General features: G+C 44.4%; 1 long non-coding RNA gene across 1 annotated transcript in view; it reads right to left on the bottom strand.

Annotated features, from left to right (window-relative positions):
• The window catches only part of LOC144827415 (uncharacterized), a 34540-nt gene extending 18909 nt beyond the window's left edge, over positions 1-15631 (bottom strand). The window contains exon 1 of the long non-coding RNA XR_013610176.1: positions 14991-15631. This is a non-coding gene — a long non-coding RNA (uncharacterized LOC144827415). The remainder of the gene's footprint in view (positions 1-14990) is intronic.
• Positions 15632-15932: the final 301 nt, after the last annotated feature.

Raw genomic sequence — 15932 nt, 5'->3', positions numbered from 1 at the left:
TGATAGGATGGCAGTCGAGCTCAGTAGATAAAGTACTGAGACAGGCGAAATATTGCAGTGAAGAAATTGATGCAAAACAGAAAAAGTTAAAAGAGAAAGCCATGTGGGCACAAGTGAAGGTAGCGGAACAACAAGTAGCGCAAATGGAGAGCAAGAATGTAGGGAATCAAGGAAATTTTAAGGGTAAACCTAAAGTTAGTGGGAAATATTGATGAATTGAAGAAGAAATGCCCATGTTTTAATTGCAGCAAGTTAGGGCATTGGAAGAAAGTGTGTAAATGTCCGCCAAGACTTAATGGGGAAAATACATCATTGAATCCGCAGGTGCAGTTTGAGGTAAATCAACAGCAACCGCAACAGCAGATAGCAAATCAGCAAAGTCTGGTGCCACAACTGCCACTGCCATACAGTGTAAACCAGCAGAGGTACAGTGCAGAGACATGATTCAGCGGAGGTGAACAGGTAAAAAGACCGCAGAGAGTGAATGCGTGTCCTCCGTATTGGTTACAAGAGGAGGATGGCAGTGAGCCGGATGAAAGTTTCTGACGGTGCCTGAGAGGGGAAGAAGAGTGTGAGCTTGGAGCCACTCTTGAGGTAGATCAGTCTGGTCCATTTGTGAGCGGAAAGGTGAATGATGTGGAAATAACTTTCCTAGTGGACACTGGTGCCACCCGTTCTACTGTTAGATCAGTGAAAGTTCAAAATCTTCCTCTCTCGGGAGAGACAATTCAAGTTGTAGGTGTAGCTAACAGACAGATAAAAACTCCCTTAACAAAACCAGTCGAAATAGAAATTGGAACTTTCAAAGATATGCATCGATTTGTGGTGTACGATAGCAGTCCTGTTAGTTTGTTAGGAAGGGATATACTGTGCAAGATGAATTGTGCCATATACTGCTCACCAGATGGCATAGAATTGCAAACTCCAGATGAGGATAGTTTGTATATAATGACAATGCTCTTGATTGAGGCAGAGCAAAGCAAGCTATTTCCTGTTTTTGACGGAGAAAAGATTCCTGTTGAACTGAAAGAGGCAGTGTAAGAAGGAGTATGGAATTTCACTGGAAAAGATATAGGATTGATGAAGGGGATTGATCCTGTGAAAGTCACAGTAAAAGAAGGTGCAAGTTACCCAAATATACCTCAGTATAAGATGACTGCAGAAGTAATTGAAGGAATAACTCCAGTGATTGACAAAATGATTGAGCAGGGAATACTGAGAGAAATAGAAAGCAGTCCTTGAAATTCACCAATTATGGGATTGTTGAAAAAGCCTAACGGAACATTTAGAATTGTGCAAGACCTTAGAAAGGTTAATAAAATTGTTGTCCCATGTTGTCGGATTGTTCGGAATCCGGCAGTGATTCTGTACCAAATTCCTAATGATGTAGAATGGTACACTGTGATTGACCTGTACAATGCGTTCTTTACTGTTCCATTGCATCCAGAAAGCCAACCAATTTTTGCGTTCAGATTCCAAAATTGTATCCTAGCATGGTGTAGAATCCCACAAGGGTACACGGAGAGTCCATCGATTTTTAATCAGCTGCTAAAGAAATCATTAGAAAACTTGAGCATGCCTGGAGAGTCTGTTAGTACAATACATTGATGATCTTTTGGTTGCATCGAAAACAAAGGATGCATGTGTAACTGACACCGTAGCATTGTTGAATCATTTGGCTGAAGAGGGACAAAGTGTCTCCATCAAAATTGCAGTTTTGTCAAAATGAAGTACAATATTTAGGTCACAAGATTGCTAAAGGGATCAGAAAGTCACAACAGAAAGTATCAAAATGATACAAGGAATGCAGCCACCTAAAACTCAAAGACAGGTGAGAATGTTCTTGGGAATGGTAGGTTATTGTAGACAGTGGATTAGTGGATTTTCATTGATTGCAAAACCATTACAGAGATTGACAAAGGCAGATATCAGAGATCCCATTGTTTTGACCAAAACAGAAATGGAAGCATTTGAACAGCTGAAAACAAAACTGTGTGAAGCACCAGCTTTAGGAATGCCTGATTATGAGAAGGAATTTGAACTGTACTGCAGTGAGAGAGAAGGATGTGCATTGTCAGTGTTGGTTCAGAGACATGGACGACTGAGAAAACAAATTGCATATTTCTCAGCTGTTTTGGATCCTGTATCAAAAGCTTTGCCAGGATGTCTGAAAGCAGTAGCAGCTACTAGTGTAAGTTCGGAGCAAAATGAAGGAATAGTGATGGGATTTCCTCTGAGGGTGTATGTACCTCATTCTGTGGCGATTCTCCTCACTAGAGCTAAAACGCAGTATATGACCAACAGCAGAATAACCAGATGTGAGAAAATTATTTTGGGAGCGGAGAATGTGACCGTTACCAGATGTGTAAACGTTAATCCTTCTACATTGTTACCGGACACCATTGAAGCAGAAGTAAAAGGTGAGCTTGATCACAAATGTTTGGATGTTCTGGAATATTGCACAAAACCCAGACCAGATATCCGAGATGAACCTTCACCTGATACAGATTTTGTGATGTTTGTGGATGGATCATGCCTGAGAACAGAGAGTGGTGTTCTAAGTGCTGCATATGCCGTTTGTACTGTGGCAGAAGTGTTGGAAGCATCTTGTCTGAAAGGAATTCATTCTGCTCAAGTAGCGGAGTTAATTGCTTTGATTGGGGAACGAGGTGAAAGTAACCATAGTGACTGATAGTCAATATGGCTACGGAGTTGTTCATGATTATGGACAGCTTTTTGGTCCCAAAGAGGTTATTTGACTTCTGCAGGAACACCTATCCGGAATGCTGAATTTGTGAGACCACTAATAGATGTGATCCATCTACTTGAGAAAATAGCCGTTGTAAAATGTTCATCCCATAAAAAGAGTGAGGATTACATATAGATGCAATTGCAAAGCATTGTGCGAAAAATCAAATTTCAATCATTCGAGAAAAGTTAAAAGAACATGTTCCGAGTCCTTTAATGCTAACCACTGTAGTTGAGACTTGGCAGGAAGTGAAACAGATACAGGAAGAGGCAGAAGCAGAGGAAAAAGATATTTGGCTAAAAGCAGGATGCAGACAAAGAGAGGAAGATGAAATTTGGGTTTACAAAGATGAAAGACCAGTAATGCCAGATAGCATGATTTCAGACATGGCCCGAATGTACCATGGTTAGGCCCACATTGGTAGAGATGCCATGATTCGTCTCTTTAGGCAGACTTCGTATAATCCCAAGTTTAGGATGATTGCTGAAAGCTTGTGCCAAAGGTGTTTAGTATGCCAACAATTCAATCCAAACAGGAGAACGATTGTAAGTTTGGGAACCATAGGACGGGAGGGTGGTCCATTTACAAGGGTTCAGATGGATTTCGTGGAGTTGCCTCCAATCAACAGGTTTAGGTACATTCTTGTAATAATCTGTTTGTTCTCCCAATGGGTGGAAGCTTTTCCCACGAGAAGGAACGATGGGTTGACTGTTGCTAAACTGTTTTTATGTGAGATAATACCACGTTTCGGGTTCCCGGTGATGATTGAGTCAGACCGAGGCCCTCATTTCCAAAATTAACTTATGCAAATGATCTGTGAAGCTCTGGATATTTGCCAGAAGCTGCATTGTGCTTACAGACCTGAGGCTTCAGGAGTAGTGGAACAAGTGAATGGAACAATTAAGAACAGAATTGCAAAAATGTGTCTGGCAACAGGACTTAAGTGGCCCGATGCCTTGCCGCTTATCTTAATGGCACTAAGAAGCATACCTGACAGGAAAACTGGACTAAGTCCACATGAGATTCTGATGGGCAGGGTGATGAGGCAGGCCTATGTACCTGTTGATAAGTTGTTGACATCATACTGGATTACGTTTTCACAAAGACAAGGGAACCCGAAAGATATGCCATAGGGACCTTGGCCAGTATCAATTTACAAAAAACAGTGATCCCTACGTGTGGACAAGATAACATACAAAAATCATTAATCATACACCTGATAAGTAGTATGTCTTTTGTCCAGCCGGACAAGAAAATGTATTTTAAATGTTCTGGTTGATAAAGTGAATTTTAAGAACCAAAAAAGATAACAAGTGGGCACAGCCGTGACCCACAACAGTCAAGACAAAACAACAAAGAAATGGCCAAAAGGGCAAAGCGAAAATCTGTCTGTATACTTGTGGTCAGTGCTACAGACTCAATCTCTTAAACATAACCATACCATTGCAAATAATATAGCATTATCATATTGCATATGGGTTTTTTTTAGTCAACGACGTTTCGATGCCTTTTTACATTTGTGACATCATCATCAGGACAAGAATCATCAACATTATTGTTTTGTACAACAGTTATTAACACAATGCCTATTGTCGCATTAATGTTGGCTTCCTCGTAGGTTCAGGAATACTGATGAGTAAACGCTGAGTCTGTGGGATTTTAATGGTGCAACATTGTTGTACTTCTATCCCAGATAAAAGTCAGAATCTTGAAAAGTATATTATAAATATTACAGATTTACATAAAGAAATTGAACCACTGGAGGTTGAAGGTGTTCTTAACAAGTTGGGCAAAAGTTTCTCAGCAATTAAGCATTGGTTCCAAGAAAAAGGTAGTTTAATTATAGGTAAAATACTAATTCCAATAACAATTTTAGTGATAGTGATTTTCCTGATAAGATTATGCTGTATATGCAAAGGAAGGAGAGATTTTAGAAAGGCAATAAAGAAGACAATTCAAGAACGAAATGCAAGGGAAAGAGAAAGAATGAAATAGAAATGGAAGAAATCAGAGAGAAGATATTTAAAGATTCAAAGGAGAAAGATACTAGAGTGTAGATGGTACTAATATGAAGAATTCGAAACATGTTCTACTAAATTTTTCAAAATTTTGAGATATGTTTGGTGATAAAATCACCAGATGAGGGAATTGATGGAGCAAGGTGGCAAAACAAAATTTTGTGTACCCCTCGCGAAATCAATTTTCCATAACGTTAACATTTACTAATGATGTATTGTGGTGAAATAACCAACAATAGTATAAGATGCACACACGGGAATACTAATTTTGCCTGCATGAAGCAATATAATTAACTAATTTGTATTGTTATTGTGTTGTGAACTAATGCACAGCTTAAATATAAATAAACGCAATATGATTGTGCTTATTGTACACGTTATCATGCTAGAAAGTCGCTGGATATGTAAGTATGAAATGCATTTATGTGGCTTACTTGCTAGGTAACAACTAATAGGGAAACATTAGTATGGTGGGAGGTAAACAGAAGGGCTTTAGTTCCATATTTAACATGAATTTGTATTTGTTTCTATGATAGTCCCAAAAGTAGCTTCTGAGGCCTAGTGAAAACATGGCTGCTCTGATAAACTGCGAGCAAGTGCTGGACTGCGCATGCGCGCCCAAAGTCTGCAAGCGAGAGTGAACAGCCTGTGCTCAGATGGGAAGTTCAAGGCTACTATGCCCTGGAAGTCAGGATGATTGCCAAAACATGGACAGTCGAGTGTTCTGAACGTGGGAATATAATGCGAAGTTGCAAGTCAAGGAAGTGACCAGGCCAAAGACTGTCCTAAACAATACCCCTTTATTAAAATGCTGATTCACCGTGAATATGATTTTGTAATGGTGAGGAGATGCTCACCCATACCTAACTTGTCCAATCAGAACCCGAATTGGTGATGTTAGATACTTTTTAGATAGATTAAGTTAGGAAATTAGTGTATAAAAAACCCTGATTTTACTTAGAGGGGGCGCTCTTTCGATTTCCTCTCGAAGTGCTGTCGGATTGCAGATCGATTCCTGGATGCAAGACTCTTTGATTTATTTCTTGTTTGCTTTGCAGGACTGAAGGATAAGATGAGGGTGTTAGTTAGGGATGTTAGGAGGGAATGAGTTTGGAAGCATCTAATCTTTGCTAAACTTTTAACTGACTTCTAAATAAATGACCTTTTTCTGAGGTCTAAATAAAATGATCATTTTGAAATAAAGTTTAAGATGTTTGCTGAATACAGAATTAATTAATGCCTAATTGTCAGACATATTAAAATTTTGCTTTTAATAAAATCGGGAAAATGGAATATTAAAGCTGGTTTTGTGATTTTCCTACGCCTGAATTTCTTTCTAGCAGATCCATTGCCACTATGGTGGTGTGTCTGAATAAAATTCATGTTTGATTTAAACCATGGTAAATCGTAGAAAAATGTAGGTGTAAATATTAACTAGTTAAATAGGTTTAGAAACTCCGCCAAATGTTACAGCATTACTCCTTCATGTTTCACCAAACCTTGAAGCAGAGTTAAGTGAATTGAGTAAATGTGCAGTGTTATGGGCCCCACTGACGTATGAATATGTGTCAGGAGGTTTCAGGGAAAAGGTGATACTGATTAGAAATGATTTTTGGAGTTCCGCTGTAGCACAGCCATCTTGTGTTTGGTGGCTGCTGTCTATTTCTCCATTCAAACATTGCAGTCACCTACGGACACGCTGTGCCAACCACGCTGTTCGTTCTTATTGTCAATAAAGTTTCTGGAAGTCGACAGGAGGGCCGGGAACAATGCGGAGTCTTCACAACGTCTATCTTGGCTTTTCTTTGTAGATCGTCTGTTTCATGGATGTCGGAGGTATTGTACTTTGACTATTGTTACTATAGTGGTGTGCCTGCTTGCCACACGTCTCAACCAATTTTCCTGCTACAAGCTGTTTTTTTTTTTCCTGCCACCAGCTAGTCTTCTTTGCAGCATTTTCTTTGGCTGTGACTTCTTCACTCACATCTTGACTGAGGTTGTGACGTGTGCTGTTTATGACTAGCTGACTGTGTATTGAATCTGCTACAACAGATCTTTTGGGTTATTCTGCACACAAGGACGTGCTTCATTTATTCACCAACTGTTTACTCTATTTTTTTTTTATTCAGCTTGTGTGTGTGCATTAACCTTTGTACCCTACTACCCAAGGGAAGTTCTTTATTTCAGGCACAACTCAGGTGAGAGGTTGCTCACCGGCATGTCGCATGTGTCTTTTCTAGTTTGCCTACTGTATGATGTTAAAGTACTTTAGTATTTTAATTACTTTGAGTTTAAGATGGTTTTTTTTCCAGTGTTTTTGGAGTCGTGATGCCACAGGTATACATTTATTTTAGTATAGGTTTCCCTTTATTACTTCTGGGTGGTTTTCACAGTTCCCTTACACGAGGGATGGTTTTGGGTCTAAATTCCATATTTATTCTTCTTGGGGGTATGTAACCTCTACAAGGGGTTTGGGACATGGGTTAGTTCCCGTTCATATGTACCTAGGTTAACCCTTATTCTGGGTTGGGAAATGGACTTAGTCTCCATTTCAAGTTGCGCGCAGTACCAAAGTACAGCCCTACAATGGTGTTTCTATGGGTGACGACCCATATACATTTTGTTTCCCTTACTCTTGGGATTGAAGTTGCAGGGTATTTTACCTTTAGCACTATTCAATGTTATGCTCTTGGACATTTGTGATGTGGGGTCTTTTACCCTTGTGTTGTAGTGCTTTACATTACATGGTACAAAATGTTATGTACTGAAATATGTTTAAAATTCTCTTTTTAAGGGGGATGGGGGATATTGCTATTCTATTGTATTTATCTTAACCATCCTTTCTTTACCTAATGGTTCTTTCTCTTGTGATGTTTTATCTTCATTGCTGCATCCTAGAGATTTGTACTATTACTTTACCCGTGCTTAGTTCTCTAGTTTCCTTTTTGCTTTTGTTTAAGGAAAAAGGGATAATGTTATACCCTACTTAAATGTATAACATGTACTTTAGCCCTGCTGCCTCTAGCTGCTCAGCCAGAGTGTGACTTGGTCTTAGAATGTTGGTGTGCCTGTGATGCTTGGAATGCTTGGGTGACTGAGTGGGATGAATGTGGCAGTTGGAGATTGCCTGAGCAGCTAGGGAGGCTGCTCCTGGTGGGGCTGGTACCACACTAGCCTGGCTGGAGTCAAGACAGATATAAGCTGAACTGAAGACTTAATAAAGAAGACCTAAATATACATCCAGGCTCCTGGTGTCTTTCTACATAGGACACATCACTAATATTTTCTTGTACTTTGTCCTTTTGGCTCCTATTTTTACTATGGTATTAGACCTTACAGCTGCCAGTAGTTGGTGCATTGCTTCATGACAATCCTTAGTGAACCAAGGATTGTGAGGAGGGTATTTAGTGATGTTCACTGGTTCATGTTCTCGGGGAATTTTACTCAGAAGCAGTTTCAATTTCTCTGCCATAGTGCAATGGATCTGTATAATAGGGATCTTACATGAGGCAGTGCTTGTATAAGGTGATAGAACATCTTAAAAGTTATTATAAAGTCTTTTCATAACTTCAGGATTACCTTCAATGTATGACCATTTTAGTGATTTGCAGTTTTTAATAACCAATTGTTGTAATAGATTCTATTGTTAGAGTTTTTTCCCAAAGCCCAAGTTTCAAAAAGGGTTCCCTCCAATGTTAGGCACAGTGGGAAGTGGCCACCACCTTCTCGACTCTCCTTTTTAATTGATTAAATTACCCCATAGGTTGACACTGGCCAATATATAATCAAGTTTACTCTTAGTGGTACCTCTTTTGAATGTGTATGCACATGAGCTGTCCGACGACAGTCTGCCATTACTGGCCCTCAAACCTTGCCCTCGGACAAAACAGACCAGTTGAATCACTACAATTCTGCAAGGGACAGGGGTACCAGTCTCCAAAGGTGAAATGACTCTTGTCGTATTCTCTTCTTCTAAAATGGTTTCCAGGCCCACAACAGGCTCGAACTTACAATTAAAATTTCCGGCTATAATTACTGATACCCTACAGTCAATAGAACATACAGAGTTATCCAATATCTCTAGCTCTGGTGATTCCCCACTAGCTGTGTTTAGTCTAATATAAACATTTAGCAGATAAATATCTGCTTTGTTATGTGCTTTTATGTTTATCCAAATAATGTCTGCTGATGGTAATTCCAGTTGATTTCTTTCTATCTTTAAAGAGATTTTGGTCCATATAACTAGGTCTCCTGATGGTCTACCTCTTATTGAGGGTACTACATTGGCACTAAATGTCTTATAACACAAATTGTGAGGTGGATCCAAAGCCTAGGTTTCTTGTAATAGGCAAAAGCTGTATTCATTCATGTACTCTTGCCATTCTAGAACTATTCATTTTTGTTTGAACCACACTATATTCCTTGATACTAGATGTTTCGTAGCTTGCAGGGATTCCTTGTTGCAGTATGGAGGACTAGTTTGTGCAACATCTACTTCTAGCGCCTCACCCCTCACTTTGGGACATCCTTGATGCTTTTGTTTATTGTTTTCTAAAAATGGCTTTCCTTTAGCTTTTTACTTAGGCTGTAATAATGTACGCGAGGACCTGTCACATTGCGTATGTGTGATTTTCTGCATTACTAGTCAGTCGACTGCCTCCAAATCGTTTTGGGTGTAGTTAGATTTTGATGATCTTTCAAGATTTACAGGCATTATTTGGTTCTCTTTTACTTCAATACTGGGTCTATTTAACTTGAATCTTACCATGGAGTTGGACGTTGTGCATGCTCTTAAGTCCAGTGCAATCAAACCGTCAACTAAGCTCTTTGTTTTAAGGACAAGAAGTATGGTGTCAAAGGATTAATTTTTATTCGATAAACGTTCCGCTTTCATTACATCACACCGTATTAGTGATAGGCACTCACATTTGATGTCTTATCCAGTGTACTACATTATTTTTTATTGACTCTTCATCTTCCCTGTGGGAGGAAGAGTTAGTTTAGGACATTAATCATGAAAACTTTCCAATCCGCCTCTCTAAATCTATCTTCATTTGTATTGCTAATTGGAATTTGCCCGAAATCATAATTTCTATTGTTTGAGCATTACTTCAACTGCACAATTTGTAGGTCCTGCTCCCTACTTCCATTTATTGTGATTCCTGCTGTTGAATTGAAATGCCCCCACAGATTGTAATTGTATTGCAGTTTATTGTTATCAATGTAATTTTGCCCAACATTCAACCTTCTCTTTTGCACATCCCCTCTCTCCTGCTTTTCAGCTATAATGTCACTCAATCAATCAGAGTACTTGTATAGCGCGCTACCCACCCGTAAGGGTCTCAAGGTGCTGGGGGGGGAGGGAGGAGATGCTGCTACTGCTCGAAGAGCCAGGTCTTGAGGAGCCTTCTGAAGGCGAGAAGGTCTTGGGTCTGCCGTATGTGGCTAGGGAGGGTGTTCCAGGTCTTGGCGGCGAGGTAGGAGAAGGATCTGCCGCCGGAGGTCATTCGTTGGATGTGGGCGGCAGGTGCGAGGGCGAGGCTGGCAGAGCGGAGCTTGAGGGTGGGGGGGTGAAATCTGAGTTTGCTGTTCAGGTAGGCTGGTCCGGCGTTGTGGAGTGCTTTGTGTGCGTGCGTGAGGAGCTTGAAGGTGATCCTCTTGTCGACGGGGAGCCAGTGTAGGTCTCTCAGGTGGGGGGTGATGTGGCTGCGGCGGGGGACGTTGATCAGTTGGGAGGAGGCGTTTTGGATGAGTTATAGTCGTCGTAGGTGTTTGGCTGGGATTCCTGCATAGAGTGCGTTGCCGTAGTCCAGTCTGCTGCTGCCGAGGACCTGTGTCACAGTTCTTGTTTCGATGGGGATCCACCTGTAAATCCTGCGTAGCATGCGGAGGGTGTTGTAGCAGGAGGAGGAGACAGCGTTGACCTGCTTCGACATGGAGAGGGAGGAGTCAAGGATGAATTCTAGATTGCGTGCATGGTCGGTGGGTTTTGGTGCTGTTCCCAGTGTGGTCAGCCACCAGGAGTTAAACCCTGGCTGAGGGGGTGGGTCAGAGGATGAGGACCTCTGTCTTGTCCGAGTTCAGCTTCAGATGGCTGCTCCTCATCCAGTTGGCGACAGCCTTCATTTCCTCGTGGAGGTTGGTTTTGGCGGTGCATGGGTCCTTGGTGAGGGAGAGGATGGGCTGGGTGTCGTCGGAGATAATGTTGAGGTCGTGATGGTGGGCCACTTGTGCGAGGGGGGCCATGTAGACATTGAACAGCATCGGGCTGAGGGATGAACCCTGGGGGACGCCGCAGATGATGTCGGTGGCTTCGGATCGGAAGGGTGGGAGGCGGAAGCTCTGGGTTCTGCCTGAGAGGAAGGATGTGGTCCAGTCAAGAGCCTGCTCTGGGATTCCGGCTTCTAGAAGGCGTGTCTTTAGAGGGCGATGGCAGATCGTGTCCAAGGCAGCTGACAGGTCCAGGAGGATGAGGCCTGATGTTTTGCCATTGTCTAGTTGGTGCCTGATGTCGTCAGTGGTGGCGATGAGAGCCGTTTCAGTGCTGTGGTTTCATCTGAATCCGGACTGGGATGGGTCCAAGATGTTGTTGTCTTCCAGGTGGCGGGTCAGTTGTATGTTGACAATTTTCTTGATGTCCTTTGCCGGGAACGGGAGCAGGGAGGTGGGCCGGACGTTCTTGAGGTCGTTGGGGTCCGCTTTGGGCTTCTTGAGGAGGGCGTTGATTGCGGCGTGCTTCCAGCTTTCCGGGAATGTTGCTGTTTCGAAGGAGATGTTGATGACCTTCCATAGTTGGGGTGCGATGGCAGCATCTGCTTTGTTGAATACGTGGTGTGGGCATGGGTTAGACGGAGATCCTGAGTGGATGGAGTTCATGACCTTGCGTGTTTCGTTGTCGTTGGACCAGGAGGTTAGGCGGTTGGCGCTGGTGGTGTTCACAGGGGGGGTGGAGTCTGGCATAGTTGGGGCAGTCATGGTGTTGAAGCTGTCGTGAATGTCAACGATCTTGCGGTGGAAGAAGAAGGCTAGTGAGTCGCACAGTTCTTGTGAGGGCAGGATGTTGTTGACGTTGGCACTGGGGTTGGAGAGTTCCTTTACGATGCTGAAGAGCTCTTTGCTGTCGTGTGCGTTGTTATCCAAGCGGTCTTTGAAGGAGGATATTTTGGCTAATCTGATGAGGAGGTGATGTCTGCGGGTGGCGTCCTTGTGGGCTGCGTGGTTGTCCGGTGTGCATTTGTGGAGCCAGGTCTTCTCCAGTTTCCGGCATGCGCGTTTGGAGGCCTGGAGCTCGTTGGTGAACCAGGTGGCTCTCTTGTTGGCGCAGCTGTTGGAGAGTTTCTTGAGCGGGGCGAGGGTGTTGGCGCAGTCAACGATCCACTGTCTGAGGTTGCGGGCTGCGGCGTCTGGGTTGGTGGGGTCGGTGGGTGGGTTCTTGACGAGGGAGGTGATCAGCTGGTCTTCGGTGACTTTGCTCCAGCAGCGACGAGGCAGCCGTTGGGTGCGGTGGTGCGGGATTGGTTTCTTGAAGGTTAAACGGATGCAGTGGTGGTCGGTCCAGTGGAGTTCGGTGGTGTGGTCGAAGGCGACGTGGGACCTAGTGGAGAAGATGGGGTAAAGCATGTGGCCGGCGGCGTGGATGGGTGCGGTGACGAGTTGTCTGAGGCCGAGGTTGTCGATCAGGGTGGCGGAGTTGGCATTGTTGTTGTTGTTCTCGAGGTGGAAGTTCAGGTCCCAGAGGAGGATGTAGTCCATGGAGGAAAGTGCGTGGGTGCTGGCGAAGTCGGCAATGGAGTCGCTGAACTGAGCCCGGGGTCCAGGGGGTCTGTAGATGAGTGTTCCTCTGAGGGTGGTGTTGGGGTCGGTGTGGATCCGGAAGTGCAGGTGTGTGGCGGTGTTGAGGGTGTCGTCAGCGTGGGAGGTGACCTTGAGGGTGGACTTGTGGACAATGGCTATTTTTCCTCCGATTCCATTGGCGCGCTCCCTGCGGGTGATCTTGTAGCCGTCTGGGATGGCTATGGCGATGTCGGGCGCCAAGGAGTCGTTCCACCAGGTCTCGGTCAGGAAGGCCACGTTTGGGACGGATGTGTCGAGCAGATCCCAGAGCTCGATGGCGTGTTTGCGTGCGGAGCAGGTGTTGAGGAGTATGCAGCAGAGGTGGTTGGGTCCAGTCTTTGGAGGTTTGGTCCTTCTGTCGCAGGTGAAGCTGCAGGTGTGGCAGGAGAAGGGTCCGTGGGTCCGTTTCGGAGAGGCCTGGAAGCAGGTGTGGTTTCGGCTGGTGTCGAGTGCGTGGAGGGTGCTGGCGTTGTAGTGGATTCTGGTGTTGTGGCGTTCACGGGGTCCAGAGGTTCTGGCGCTGGGTGCGGTCCAGGCGCAGATGGGCTTGCCTTAGGCGTGCCTTCGGCGCACCCGCTGGGCACTTCCGCTGCACGGCCGCTTCTCGGCCTGCATATGAGGTGGCTTGGGAGGGAAGAGCAGGTGGGAGGCGGGAGCGGGGAGGTGAATGGGTGTGCCGCAAGGAAGCAGGGGCAGGAGGATCGGAACGGGAGGGGTGTGAACTGGTGTACGGGCAGGGGGAAGGAGAGAAAAAAACTCCGGAAACACGGAGGCAGCAAGGGCAATCAGGTGACGAGCAGCAGCCTGGGGGCGACCTGCCTGCAAGTCGGTGTTCCTCTCCTCCCAACTTTTTCCATCAGCACAATCTAGATCTTGCAAGTCAACATTAGAGATCCCTACCAGTGTGATTGTGTGAATATAAGGTTGTATCCTTCCTTTACTAATTTTGGCTACCTGGGGGTCATCCTGTAACTTCCTATTATATCCTTGCCCTTCCTCTGGGACGTCCTTCCTCTCCATGTTACCTTGGGATATAAGATTCCCATTTAGTATTTTTTAATTGGCAATTTGCTTTGTTAGGGCATCTAACCTCTGTACGAGCTCTGTTACTAACTGAACACTAGTATTAGTTTGTACCCGGTGAACTGATGTTACGAGCTCACTCAAAGGACAGGAGTTTAATTTTGTTTGGGCTTGCTGGTTACTATGATGTGAGGACATAGTAAAATTAGGATTTTGAGTTAGAGGATGAGCGGTTCCATCATCTGGAATTGTTGCAGGCTAGTTATAAATACCTATTACAACACGTGATTGTCGGCGTGACCGCCTTAGCCCCAACATTGTAATTTAGGCCCTCTGAGGAGTTTCTTATCTGTAATATTTCTGTCACTTTCAGGGGTGGCGTTGATACTAGCAGCAGGAATAACTAAATTAGGATTTTGAGTTAGAGGATGAGCGGTTCCATCATCTGGAATTGTTGCAGGCTAGTAATAAATACCTATTTCAACACGTGATTGTCGGCGTGACCTCCTTAGCCCTAACATTGTAATTTAGGCCCTCTGAGGCTGAGGAGTTTCTTATCTGTAATATTTCTGTGTCACTTTCAGGGGGTGGCGTTGATACTAGCAGCAGGAATAACTATTTCAGGGGATGGGATCTCAAAAATTGCACATGTTTCACCTGGTCTTGGGATGCTTTTATTATGGGGTCTTGCCTCGCATTTTCTAAAAAATGCAGTCATCTTGGATTTGTGCTTACTGGCTGTTTTACGTTTATTACTTAGTGACGACTCTACTTCTTCTAACAATTCATCAATCTCCTCCATGGTACAGTTCTCAGCTGCACTTTACCTTATTTTGGATGTTTTCCCCATTTCTGGTCCCTCCGTAGCTTTCTGCTTACCCATATAAGTAGATTTATTAGTAAAATGTGGGCGAGGGAGTCCATCTCCTGCTAACCCCCTACTCGATCACTTAATGATTCTCCCTTTTCTTTTAAAAAAGATAGCATAGTAGTATATAGGTAATGCAACGTTTCAGAGACAATTAATATTATTGCTTTTTGAACAGTCTGTCGGGCCCCTTTAAGTCAAACCTCTACTATGCGTTTGTCAGTCACAGCAACCAAGGTTTAAAGTTTGCCCCGCCCCCCCCCCCCCCCCTCGCTGAATATAATAAATATTTCAAAGCAGTCTCCCAACATGGGTAGTGTTTAAAGGAGTGCCCAACTATTCCAAGTATTTACCCAACTGCGTCGTATTTAAGTTCCATGTCAGTTAGGGTTTTGGGAGGCAAACAGATTTCAGCCTAAAGTTACAAACGGGATGATTTGAGCAATGTCCATTTCCTGCCAAGAGGACAAAAAATAAGGGGTGGACAGCAAAGTCTTACCAGGCGAACAGATGGTGCTGCAAAACATCAGAACCAAGGGGGGTGGCCCTGCCTCTTCCTGTCGCCGACGGGTGCAGGCTGACCCAGCCCCTGGCCCGGGTTTAGGCTTAGGATTCATTCGGCCCGCGCTGTGTGATGCGAAGCGCCTTAAGAGGTTTTGTTGCTCCATCCACTCCACCTGTGCTACACAGCAGGGATTATGGGACTTTGAGTCCAAGCAGCGGCAGTCTCTCCCGCGGCGGCTCTCCCCACACGCATAGGGACCAGCAAGGAATTCCGCGCAGACCTGGCGAGTAGACATGGATACCACACCCTGTGAAACGGCAGCAGGCTTCCCAGAATCTCCAGCAGCAGCACCCGCACTGCGTGACTACAAAGCACCTTAAGAGATGTTTTTGATCCACACCATCTGTGCTACACAGCAGGGATTATAGAGCTTTGAGTCCACAGCGGCGGCGGTCTCTCCCAACACGGATAGGAACCTGTTGAGTAGACCGGGACACCAAACCCTGGAAAATGGCAGTAGGCTTCCCATAATTTTCAGCAGCAGCTCCGCGCTGCGTGACTGCAAAGTGATCTAAGAGGCGTTGTTGATCCACTCCACCTGTGCTACACAGCAGGGATTATGGGACTTTGAGTTCAAGTAGCGGTAGTCTCTCCCACGGTGGCTCTCTCCACATGGATAGGGACCAGCAAGGACGTCCTCGCCGACCTGGTGAGTAGACCGGGATACCACACCCTGTGAAATGGCAGCAGGCTTCCCAGAATCTCCAGAAACAACTCTTTCTCTCTCTGGGGATCCCCTCTCTCCTCTGGAACCTTGCCGTCACTTCTCTACTCAGTTTGGTTCATAAACTTTATTTGGCTAGTTAAAGCAGCCATAAAAGTCCGTTAAGATTAAATAAATCTATTAAAAAACATCTCATTAAAATATTATCCATT

The sequence above is a fragment of the Lissotriton helveticus genome, chromosome 4_1, assembly GCF_964261635.1.
Source record: "Lissotriton helveticus chromosome 4_1, aLisHel1.1, whole genome shotgun sequence".
Classification (NCBI taxonomy): Eukaryota; Metazoa; Chordata; class Amphibia; order Caudata; family Salamandridae; genus Lissotriton; species Lissotriton helveticus.
This window is presented reverse-complemented; position numbering and strand designations above follow the sequence as displayed.